Source organism: Ceratotherium simum, chromosome 8 (genome assembly GCF_057802395.1).
Source record: "Ceratotherium simum simum isolate JZ-2026a chromosome 8, ASM5780239v1, whole genome shotgun sequence".
NCBI classification, from domain to species: Eukaryota; Metazoa; Chordata; class Mammalia; order Perissodactyla; family Rhinocerotidae; genus Ceratotherium; species Ceratotherium simum.
This window is the reverse complement of record NC_141907.1, coordinates 11610324-11623361: the sequence shown is the minus strand read 5'-3', so window position 1 is coordinate 11623361 and position 13038 is coordinate 11610324. Positions and strand designations below refer to the sequence as shown.

General features: G+C 43.0%; 1 long non-coding RNA gene across 1 annotated transcript in view; it reads left to right on the top strand.

Moving 5' to 3' along the window:
* The window catches only part of LOC147916389 (uncharacterized), a 28339-nt gene extending 18573 nt beyond the window's left edge, over positions 1-9766 (top strand). The window contains exon 3 of the long non-coding RNA XR_015552976.1: positions 9277-9766. This is a non-coding gene — a long non-coding RNA (uncharacterized LOC147916389). The remainder of the gene's footprint in view (positions 1-9276) is intronic.
* Positions 9767-13038: the final 3272 nt, after the last annotated feature.

The following is a 13038-nucleotide window of genomic DNA, read 5'->3' as shown; positions in this document are numbered from 1 at the left end:
GATACGCGGCTCTGCATTATTTGGCAACTTCTTATAAGTCTCAAGTTATTTCAAAATAAGAAGTTTTTAAAGAGTTAAATTTCTGCTGCTTTTTTCCTCCCATAACACTTCTCAAATGCTTCTAATAGACTATTTCACACACAGAATTGTTGGATCTGCTTCTCTCAAGGACTCTGCTCCTTGAGGGCACAGTTGCTTTCTTATCTGTTCTTACTCACTGGCCTAGCATAGTACCTGGCACAAAGTTGGTGTTCACAAATATTTATGGGTTCCTTCAGCCCAGAATATCAAAATAAGCAATCTCTCTTCTTAGATACTCTAGTGCTGAAAATCTCTGAAAATATTTAAAGAAAATTAACGTCTATTGAAAGCCTTTTTTGTGCCAGGCATTTTCTATAAACTTCTCTTAGTTATTCCCCACAGCAACTTTATGAGCAACTAATGATTTCCATTTTACAAATGAGGAAACTGAGCCTCAGAAAGCTTAATCTACCTGCCCAAGAGGGGCTGCGTGGAGGTAGATTCAAGCCCTGAGTTTGTCTGAGTCCAAAGTGTGTTTTCTTTCATTCATTGATTCATTTATTTATTCAACAAACATTTACGGAGCACCCACTATTTGTTAGGGATTGTTCTCAGAGCTTAGAATACAGTCATGAACAAAATAGACAAAGATTGCTGCCTTTGTGAGGCTGACATTCTAGTGATGAGATAGAGATGATAAAGAGTAAATAAAATTGAAAAAAAAAACAAACTTGTGGACACAGAGGAGAAAGAACAGGGAAGGGAAATGGAAACAGTAGGGGCTGGGGGTAATTTGCAATAGGAAATAGGGCCTGCAGGGTGGGCCTCATTGAGGATATGGGATTCAAGCAGGGTTGAATACAGGATTTGAGCAATAGAGTTAACCAAGCAGATCTTTGGGGAAAGAACATGCCAGGTAGAGGAGCAGCCCGTGCTAAGGCCCTCAGACCATGGACATGGGCCTGGCTTTTGTGTGGACTGGCAAAGGGGCTGGTTTGGTAGAGCAGAGTAAGCATGTTAGGAAGTAGTGGGAGAGGTCAGGGGTGGAGGTCAGACCATAGCAGATGGCAGAGGTCATTGCAAGGACTTTGTGAGGACTTTGGTTTTGCTCTGAGACAGAAGCCACTGCAGGGTTCTGAGCAAAGGAGTGACATAAGCTGCCTCATGCCTTTGTGAGCTCTCTCTGGCTGCTGTATGGAGACTAGACTGGAGGGGTCAAGGTTGGAAGCGGGGAGACCTTGAAAAGTTGAAAGGCTGTTGCAGTATCCCAGGCTAGAGACGTTAGTGGCTTCGACATAGCAGTTGGGGTGGAGAAGCTGCCTTTCTCCTACCACAGCCTCTCTCACCGGATGATGGCCTTCCTCCCACGAGTGTTTACAGAACCTCACACAGTTGGTTCGTCATGTGTAAGGTGGCCTTTTCTCTCTCCCTCTCTGCTTGTGTGGCTCATATCCTCACTCTTTCTCCCCACAGCTTCCTGCACACTCACCCTGAGCCTGGCCCTGCACATCCTACCTCCTCCCTCTTCTGTGGCCTTCTTCATGCCTGGCCTTGCTGCAGTGGCCCCAGGGCTCGCTCTTGCCTGCCTGTCCCGGTTGACTGTTGTCAACATCTGTTTACCCTGATCTGTCATACGTTATGAAACAAAAGGCCTGAATATGCCAATGCATGAATTTGGGAACAAAGTGGGTCCTCTTCCTATTCACCCCAAAGCCAAGAGGATGGCAAACTGACTCCCAGTTTCCACTGCTTCCAGCTGGGGATAATCAATGCCTGTCTCAAGGGGATGTTGTGTGGTCCACAGGGACAACACACGGGGCGTTGCAACAAGAGCATTACCTAGATAACAGGGAAGAAGAAAGGGACTTGGTTCAATCACACTTGGTGTTAGGCGCTTAGCAGCCAGTGTCTTTTGTAATCCTCACAAGGACTCGCTGGGTGGCTGCTATCCTTCCTGCTTCCCAGATGAGGGGCCCAGGAATAAAGTAGCTTGTGAGTCTGCTTCTGACTCCATTATGGGGGTGCGGGAAACCTCCAAAGCAGAAAGATGCTTCACAGCTGGAGAAGACAACAAATTCCTTGTTAAAAAATAAAAATAAAACAATAAAAGGAAAGGCTGAATTTCTCGGGCCTGGGCATGATTGGGTCAATGAGTCAAACCAACGAAGTCTGTACTACCTCAGTCAGTGCCAGGCAGCGGAGATGTGGACACCCAATCCAGGGTTTCCCACAGCCTGTTCTGGGCGCTTCCCCTTGGCCCACAGAGGGAAGGGGTGTGTGAGTGCTTTCCCATGACTCCAAAATGCAGCTAAGCAGAAAGGACACATGGCTTGGGGCTGGAAAGACGTTTATGACAACCTGGCAATGGAATCCATTTGGCCCAGTCCAGCTAGGTGTGGCAAGTTGGGGCAAGAGTCACATCTAATGATAAAAGAGCTCCTTTTCATTGTGTGTGGTTAGGTCTTTCCCACTCCCCACAAGGTGCAGGGCACATGGGCAAGTGATTGTGCCTGGGGTGCAGGAATGTGCTGAGAAGGTGGTGCCCAGCTAGCCCTGCCCTGCGTGTGCTAATCACCCAGTTAGAAGGCCATTTGGGGCTGGTTTGCACCTTGTCAGCATTTTAAAAACTGGTAATTCTCTCGCTCAGAATGTATTATTTCCCCCTTGCCAGAATCCGGAAAGGAGGCCAAAGATGTTGGCATCTTCAAAACCAAGAGCCTCTTTTCTGCTGCTGTAGGAGCTTTCTGAATGCTGGTAGAAGTGTGGCTGTGATAGTTAATTTTATGAGTCAACTTGGCTAGACTATGGTGACCAGTTGCCTTAAGAACAAAGACTGAATTTTCCTAAAGAATGAATTCTGCCTCCAGCCTGCAACACAGAAATCCTGCTTGAGTTTTCAGCTTTTATACCCAAGACTGCAATATCAGCTCTTATCTGAATCTCCAGCGTGACAGCTTACAGCACAGATTTCGGACTTGCCACCCCCCACAATTGTGTGAACCAATTCCTTATAATTAATCTCTTCATATATCTCTTTCTCCCCCATTTGTTCTGTTTCTCTGGAGAACCCTGACTAATACAGTGGCATTTGAGGGGTGTCTGCTGTTTCACTACAGCCTTGGAAAGGGAGACTCCACACCATTGCCTACTGGGTGTCAAGCTGGTAGGGTGGGGGCAAAGCAGCAAGGCTGCAGGGCATTTAACCACTCAGCCTTTTGCAATAGTCTTTTCATTTTGTAGGACAGAACTGATTGAGTACGAAAGAGCATGAGTGTTGGAGTCAGACCCCAGTGGTATGTCTGTGGGTAGATTCCAGAAATTCTGGCATCCTCAGTGCCCTCTTTTGAGAACTTTGGACTAGGTTGAGGTGCCCAAACTTTTCTCTGTAGAGTACCTCCCCTTTTATTTACTGTTGCCACATGGAACCTATGTCTTGAAAGATTTTATTCAATAACCATATTGAGCAAATTAACTTTTTATTAGTTTATTTTATGAATTTATTTTATTTATTTTTATTAAGTGATAGTGTTACATGTGTTAATTTACTTAACTTTTACTTAGGTAAATCAAAGACTTAACTGCCAATGAAAATAGCTGGTTAGCAGGAGATGACTACTCTTAACACCTCATTGTACTGATGAAATCCCAATCAGCAAAGAGATAATTTTATAGTTAAATTAGGTGACCTGATATTAATATTGCTATATCTGTTTCTCTTTTTGTCAACTTTTGCCTGTCATATCATCTTCCAATCTTTTATTTTTAATTGTTCCTTGAAATTTTTGTTTTAGGAAGGTGTATCACAAGAAATTCCTTTCAGGACTTCTGAAGTCCTTTGGGTTTCTAAAGTTCCACAGTGTTCTTCGTTTGTACATATGGATGCTGGAACCCTGCCCTGAGTATTCCATAAAATGGTACCTAGTTAAGAAGCAGGGTGTAGCTCAAGAATAGAATTATGGCCAGTAGGCTTTCTTTTGTGTACTTGCAAGCTACCTCTCTCTTTGCTTCTGGATCTGTCCTGCTTTGCTTCTGGGTCTCTCCTTCTGGACTCCTGGCTGAGGTGATGACTGACTGCCCTAGTGATCTGTTTTTGTATTACTTTCTGAGACACAGTTATCTCTGAGTAACCCTATAGTAACAATTCACTCACTCATCCATCCATCCTTCCATCCATCCGTCCATTCATCCATCCATCCATCCATCTGTCCATCCATCCTTTCATCTATCCATCCAACAAATATATATCTAGTGCCCTCTGTCTACCAGCTCTTGTGCTGGGTACTATTAGGGGAGGTCACACAAGTGTACAGATAAACTGTTTTGGAAGTCTATGGTCTAGAGAAATTCTACCCTTGAGAACTACAGGGGGGCACTTCTAATCTCCTTTTCCTGGACAGCTTCAGCCCTGCAGACCATAGCCCTGCGTCATTCTGGCGTCTTTCTTTGAACACAGGGATATGATCTGCAACACGCTGGCTGACCACTCTTGTCCTTGGCTTCATGTCTGCCTGTTCCATCTCGACAGTTCAGGGCCTTCAGGTTCCTCAGAGAGCTCCCGCTGTGGGTTTCAGTCACCGCCTCCTCTCACTCCTCCCTGAAATCATATATCTGACAGTGAGAGCTGATGTTGGCCCATCTCCTCTCTGAGCCTCAGACCATTTGATCATGACTGTATTTCCCCAACTTCTTGAAGATTCCTTTTCTTCAGGTGTGACCCTTTTAAGGACTGACCCCAGCCTGAAAGCCTGCTCGGAGCTCTGGGAAAGGAGCATCCCAATGGATCACACTTCACTCTTGGACCGAAGGTCTTGCTGCTCATGTGCTGCTCACTACGGCCACCCTGCACGCTGTAGGTAGTGGCACAAGCCAAGCTTCTAGGTCTTTAACTTCCCTTCTAGATGTGATTTCATGTCTCCCCCTTGGGAAAGAGGTTGACATGAAAACCAAAATTAGAATAGTGTAATAAGTGCCACAAAGAGGCAGCTGTGGTGTTCTGAATCACCTCCCGAGTCTGGGGTGATGGGTCGGGTCAGATTCAGCAAAGGCTTCCTAGCACAGGGGCTTTTGATATGAGGTCTGATCAGTCAAAAGGAATTAGCTATAAACTGGAGGGCAAGTTTCAGAGAGAGTGAGCACCTTGAGAGGTGGTCAAACACCTGGAACCAGTTCGCTGTGCCAGGAACACTGGGTATGAGGGAGAAGGTGATATGGGAAGGCAAGAGAGGTGGGCTGGGGCCATGACAAAGCACCTGTTTCTCCTTCTCATTCCTGGGATAGTCCCACTCATGTGGGAGGAAAGCACCTGAATCCATAATCCTTTCCTCAAAGAAATGAATCTCCTCTTAGGGGTACTTTCTGGTACCCTGGCAGGTGGGTGGGATGGAATAGACACACTTCAAATCACCTTCCATTGTCCTACTCTACCTCACAGAGTGCCAGCCCAGGTCCCGAAAATTCACATTGCAAAATCCCTTGGATACTTGACTTCAACTCTGTGAAAGCAATCACGGGAGAAAAAAGGCTGGAGAGCGCTTATGCGAAAGGCAGTGATTGTGCTAGGGAGGTGTGTTTGGTGGTTGATTTTATCCTTGCCTCTATTTTATGCGTTTTCTTTGGCTTTGTTTTACTAACTTTAAAATTATATTTAAAAGGAATTGTATCTGAATTATATTCAAAAAGATGTCTGACAGACATCCTGGGTCTAATTTCTAGGTCACAGCACGAGAAACTCATCTCCCAGGTGGAACTGGTCTTGGTCTGTAATGTATTAGCAGAGGCTCTATTAGGAAATGATAAGGCCACATGCCGAGGTCTTTAGAAATACAGGTGATTTCTCTGCTGATGGCAAGGAGTGTTATTCTATATCAGCCTAATGAATTTGCTCTTTTCGCATTTATGGCACCCATTAGGGCATCTCGTTTGTGGTGGTTGCTATTTCAGAAAATGGAAGGAAATTCAGCAACGCTGTTTGTGATGTGGCTGCAGAATTCCCTGCTGGCTGAGGGTCCCAGAAAGCTGTGTGTCCAGCATACAATATCCTTTGTTTAAGCATCTGCATCTTTCCCTCAAGCGGGCTGTCAGCTCAGGGAAGCAATCACGTTTCCTACTCTCACGCAGCCCAGGAATCGAAGCACAATTTGGCCTCTTTGTCATTTTCAAAAATCAAATCTGCCTAGGGACCAAGTTCCAGCAGCAGCTGTTTTTGCTTTATGTTTTATTTAAAGATGTTTAATTTTGAGCCTTGTGTGTTTCCAATGCTTTTTTTTTCATAGAGCCGACTGTGCACATGTATAAAATACCATTAATTTATGTATAGCAATCCTTTCATTAGCAGTCAGTGTTTTTTAGAATAAAGTCAGATTAATTGAAATTATCGTAGTTACTTATTGTTTTTATTATTTTACTTAAAATAATAGCAGCTTTACACCAAATATATCAAATACTAACTCCACGGCAAGCTTTGTGCCATTACACACATTACATACATTTTCTCATTATGCCTTAGCAGAATCCTATGAAGTAAACAGAGAAATTAATGTCCATTTTATGGGCGAAGTCTCAGAGGGGTAAATGACTTGACCAAGTTCTCACGACAAATGAATAGGAAGCTGAGACTTTAACCCAGGGGTGTTTGATGCTACATAATGTACATGAAATATAATCTATGTGATATTATATATACACATGTGTATATGCGTGTGTGTATACTTATATACCATATTATCTATATATGGCATCCAAACTTTCAAATCAAGCTTTTTTTCTCTCTCTCTTTTTACCTCTTCTCTCTCACTTTTCCTACCTCTTGGCCTCTTTGCTCCTTCTGATTGTTGACTAACCCTGCTTGTCATTCACAGAATGTGATCTGAGTGGGCAGAGTGTCAGAGCATTGCACATCTTACATCACCCTTACAGATCACCCAGGCCCAAAGTGGACAGAGCTTCTGATCCTGATCCCAGAGGACCTGGGTTCTTATCTCACCTCTGCTCTCTCCTAGCTGTGACTTTGGGCAGTTCCCCAGATTCTCTGAGCCTCAGCTTCCTTGTCTGATATGCTGGTTGGTGCTAACAAAAGTTGGTGGTCTATGTGCCCACCAGGGTTGTTGTGAGGATTAAATGTGAGGATGGATGTGAAAGCCGTTAATGAGTTGCAAAGTGTCACATTCACTCTGTCATGCTCCTTGGGCTGCAAGTCCTCTGTGATGAAGCTTCATCTTTCAGGAGAGACGGATAGTAAGGAAAACAGGAATCACCATGGAGCCAGCATCACAGAAGAGCAGGATTTAGAAGATGTCATATGGGATTCAGCAAAACTCCAGGAACTAGAGTTAGTCACCATCCCCAGGCAAAAACATCTATTTTTTTCCTACTCCAGGAGTTTGTCATCATATCAACAACATCACTCTCTGCCTCTGCTTATGCTGAACCTGCCATCACTGATGAACTTATTTCCATTCCTGTCTCTCCCCTTATGGCTTTTGCTACTTCATAGTTTTTGCTATCTCATGTCTCCTGCTCACAGCCTTCTCTTCTGAGTTATTCTGCTTTTTTCTCTGTTAAGGACCACTGACTCTTTCATAGGTCTCACACTCAAACTGCCAAGGAAGAAGATTCGGTTTGTTAGCATCAGTGGTGTACTGATAAATGTTTATTAACTGGCTATCTGTGAGAGGTTGGGGTGAGGGGACACCCCTGATTTGTAGTGTTTGCCAGGTTCCATGGTGCAAATGCTCCCATTATGGTTGATTTCAAGGTACTGACATGATGTCACCTGGCTCCTCACGTCCTGAAAATGAACAGTTGGATCCTGTGAGCCAGTAGGGGCCAGCTCCAGCACATCACTCTCATCCCTGTCTGCCACTGCATCGTTGCTGGTCAGTCTAGGGATTGACTGGTCTTGAACCGGGTTCCTATCCTGGTCCATTTAGCTGTGGCCATGGTATCAAGACCATATATTAAACCTCTCTCAGAAAGTTCTTTGGATATGGGGTTTCCCAGTTTGTAATAAACTCTGTAACATAAATACTATTTAACTCTCATTTTACAGATGTCTCTGATACCTTAATAAACTAAGAGAGAAGATTTAAAAATGTAAATTAGGAAATGACTGCTGCTATAATAAAGGTGTAAAAAATGTGAAATGGGAGTTCAGAGATAAGAAATGTTACTTGGTGGCAGCAAACAAGGAAAGCTTTTGGATCATATAGAGTTTGAACTGAGCCTTCAAGGATAACAGGATTTGAAGATGTAGGAATAGAGGAGAAGGGGTTCAAGATAAAAAGAACGAGAGCTGGAGCAAAAATATGGATTGGAGAAAGCATGGAATAGGTATGGAGTTAGTGAGCACTTCATTTAATTGGAGCAGAAGGTATGTGAAGGGGAGGAGAAGGTGATCATATTACCAAGGGAAGTTGCAGAAGTTGGGTGTCAAAATAAGGTGGCTGAAATTTACTACACTGCTTTTCTCTGTTGCTATTACCAAATAAAAGTGAAATACAAGTTTATATGGCTGTTATCTATATGATTACATTGGTCTATTGGAATAGAATATTGAAAGCTTATGACAATAAGACTGTGCTAAGTCACATAAATTGGTTTCTGAATCCTTTTAAATAGCTGATGTTATTATTCGTATTAATTTCTCGCACCAAACAGCGTCAACAAGATGAGGCAGATCGTTGGTGAGGCTAAGACTGGGATGAATTGAGAGACCTGAGTCCTAGTCTTTGCTTTGTCACTAACTCAAGAAGTGACCTGAGGAAGTCATGTCTTTGCCAACCTTAGTCCATCCTCACATCTGTAATCTTGCATGGTGGTTATTTGATGGTTGCTTTCCTAGCCTTTCCAAGTCTATGATCACATACGCATGACCTGTCCAACTTTATTTCAGATAAAGTCATTCATTATTTGGGGACTGGCAAAGAACAGAGAACATCATGCCCTTGGCATGGATAATCTCCCTTTGGAAAATACTGCTACTGGCAGTACTGCCAAGGTTCATGTGTGATGAGGAATGAGAATTCTGGTTAATTGAATTTTCTTGTTAAAGTGAAGATTAACTAGCAAAATCTATTTAAACCCTTGCAGTTGGCAATATGTCTCAAGTGTTCTAGTTAAGTTTTTTGACCTAAGAATCACAGTTTTTTAAAACAGGAAACCAGGTATTAAGGACTGTATATGTGCCAACTCCTGAGACAATCATTGCGAGACATAATAATAATAGCTACCATTTATTAAAGATTTCTTCTCTTCCAGGTACTTTTCTGAGAGCTTTACATGCATCATCTCATTCAATATTCCCAAGAAATATAAGAGCTAGGCAAACTATTATAGCTTCTTGTAGTGGGTTGTATGGTGCCCCCCAAAAGATATGTCCATGTTGTAATCCCTGGAACCTATGAATGTGACCTTATTTGGAAAAAAGTCTTTGCAGATATAATTAAGAATCTTGAGACGAGGACATCATCTGTATTATCAAGATAGGCCATAAATCCAACAACAATGTCCTTAGAAGAGACATACAGAGGATTGACATACAGAGAAGAGACATATAGAGAAGACAATGCAGAGATTGCAGTGATGTGGCCACAAGTCAAGGAACACCCTGAGCCACAAGAATCTGGAGAAGACAAGGGACAAATTGTCTCCTACAACCTTCAGAGGGAGAACAGCCCTGTTGACACCTTGATATCGGACTTTGGGCCTTCAGAGCTGTGAGAGAATAAATTTCTGTTGTTTTAAGCCACCAAGTTTGTGGTAATTTGTTACAGCAGCCATAAGAAACTAATACACACTTTTTTACAAATTTAAAAATGAGTCATAGAAGAGTCAACTAAACTTACCTAAGATCCCATAGTTGATAAGTGATATTGCAGGAGACTAAGCCAGGCAGCTTTAGAGCTTGCTTTCAACCTTAATAGAATATCGCACCTCATAACTCTCACTATCTTCATAGAGATATATAAACTACCAGTTACAATATACTCTGAAAAGTGTTTTGAAAACATGGGGCAAACATAAGGTGCTATAGGAGTGGACATAGGCAGAAAGAAAAGAGACGTATTTTTGTGCTTCGTATTTCCCAACACATCCAGCTGTGTGCCTTCTGCCCAGCACGTATTCAAAGTAGGTTTACTGAATTGAAAACCAATTCGTGCCACTAAAGAGTGTTCTTTGGACTTGTAGAAACTAGAGAAGGGGTAATAAGCATCTTTAGTGAGCAAACAATACACTCATGGCCAAAAAATAAAACTTTGGGTTTGTCCGACTTTGCTCTGTCTTGCTTATTAAGTAGAACCTAAACTCCCTTGATGTGTCTTTTTTTTATCTTTCCCTTCTTACTTTCCACATTTTTCTCTCTGTGAAGTTCTCATTAACACATTTTAATGAGTATAAATGAGGACTCCATGTCCCAAGAAAGAGAAAAGCCAAGCAGCGTGTGCAGAAAGAGAGAGAGAGAGATGGAAAATAAGCAATTATCGCTGTGGGTTTTTATATTTCAGGGCCATCTCTGAATCTCATGTTGCTTGCCAAGTCTGCAGAAGATGGCTCCTAATTGCATGAGAAAGATGAGATTGGTGATAAAAGCACAGATGTAAATATAGATATGGTATAGCCGTGGATATCAATATAGATATAAATATAATCTCCCTGTTGTATCTTCTAGTCTGTGCCATTCATTTGGCTTCTCTTTGTTCTTCCTTTGTATGGCATGAAAAAATTATATACATATTTTTAGCTCAGAAGCCATAAGAGATTACTGAAAGCCATTCTCCTGTCACCCACTGTGAGATCCTGGGCTTAGGAAATGTTGACTTTGTGTGTTATAGCCTCTCCCAGCAGTTCTAGAACTCTAACATAGGCAGGTCTATCAAAACCTTGATCCAAGGATATTGGCGCAGTCCCCCACTCATCTCTGTCACACGAGCTGCTCTTGTTGCAGAGCCCACCTCCTCGGGACCCGGTGGCCTTGATCTTCATTGAGGGAACAGGTAGGTATGACCCTTCTGGACTTATGGTCACCTAGTTTCATTTTCCTTTAATTCTCACAACAGCCCTGTGAGGTAAGAATGGATCTCCTTAGGTCAGTAGTTTTAATCTTTTTGAATCTGTGGCCACCCTTTTAGTGTCAACATTGTCGCGCTAACTATACTTTTAGTATCCATTCAGTGAAAAAGTCACAATAGGCGAAATCTATCCTGAGTTCACTTTTATGTTGATGTATACAATAATAGCAGAACATTAAAAATGTCTAATGTATTTGGCACTTACAATGTGCCAGGCATGGAGCCAAACATTTTATGGTGATTCTCCTATCTGATGCCCACGACAACCCTATGGGGTGGGTCATCTGATGGGCTCCATTTTACAGATGGGAAAACTGAGCCTGGGTGACAGATGAAGTAGTTTGCTCAAAGCCACACATCTGGTAAGCAGCGGAACAAGAATTCAAACCTACACAGTGAGGCTCCAGAGCATTCTTAACCACGATGTAGTTTAGACGCTCATTTGAAAGAAGTGGGAGTCACTTTTGTTTGGTTGGCAGATTCTGCTTGGAGACAATAGGATTGTTGTAGGATGAATGGGATAAAGTGTATAGAGAAATCACACAGTGCTTGGTTTGCTCAGCAAATGTTACTCACAAGGATAATGAATGCCTTTGACCCTGACCTTCACTGCTAAAATTAAAAAAAAAAAAAAAAGATTTTTTTATGATTACTGTAGAGATTGAAGACCAAGATTCCAATAGCCTTGGATTGGTAGCCTTGGTCACAGAGCTGACCTGGCTGGGGTGAGTGGGATGGTGCTGTGACCCATGGCATCAGCATTCTTGGTCCTGGAGTCAGTGTCCTGGGCCTTGGGCAGCAGCAGCAGTAGCAGGGGTGGAGGGCCCTGTGGTGGACAAAGGGCACAGAGTGGACACTTTGGTGTCTTTGGTGACCAGCAATAGCAGCACCTTGATCCAGAGAGAACAGGAGAAAAAGGTAAAAGTCAGGTAATTCTCAGAGCACCTGTGAGACACTCTCCTAGGGCCTGGGAGGACTCCTTGAGCGGGGCACATGAAAGGGCCAGGAGCAAGACAGATGAAAGTTTGTGTGTCGTCCTCTTTCTCCCAGGCTGATTTGGGCCAGAGCACAGTGGCTATAATTGCAGTCATCCCTGAGGTTTGTATGAATTTCCTCTTCCAGCCGTGTGGTGGACAAGGTGGCCTTTTTCTGCTTTTCTGCTATGGAGTACCTATGTGTTGAATAAATTACAAAACAACACAAAACACACACTTGCCCGTGTGTTGTGGAGCCCACAGAAAGTAAGGAATTTCCTAAGGACAAAACGGCAAACTAACAAACCACGAGCTGAAACCAGAGAGGTGAGTAATCCTGAAGGCAGAATAATCCTGGGTATAACGACACAACCAGGTACCCGAAGCTTTGAGGATTGTTGATCGTACACACTATGAGAAAATGGATCTGGGACTCATGCAAGAGGGGTGATGCTGGGCTTGAGACCCCCTCATAGACCATGACTCTCAAGCGTCTGTACAATCAGTGAAAAGTTGGACTAAAAAAGAAAAGTCTGCCTGCAACTGACAAGTAAGCATGTTTGTCTCTTCTGTGACTCTGGACAGAATTTAATTAATGATAATACTTGTCTCCCCTGGAGTTTGTTACTCCAATCCAGGTCTGTTCTCATGTGGATCTAGAGTTATTTTGTACCATCCATAGCTTCAGGAAAAATAAAGCTAAGAAAATAAAGTGGCCCTAGCTTGAAAGCAGTCTCTGGTGTCCAGAAAGGCCATATGCAAATTCTCTCAAGTGGTCAGCATCTTCAACTCAGAGCCTTTCAGGGTGCCCACAGGTTGGCTTCAGCCAAATATAAACACCTAACGAAAAATGACCAAATACACACGGCGGCAGGCCATCATAAGTGACGATCAGCAGAAACAATTACCAACAGATTTTGACTCCAGAGTTATTCAGATATTGGGATTATCAGATACGGAAGATATACTACCTAAAA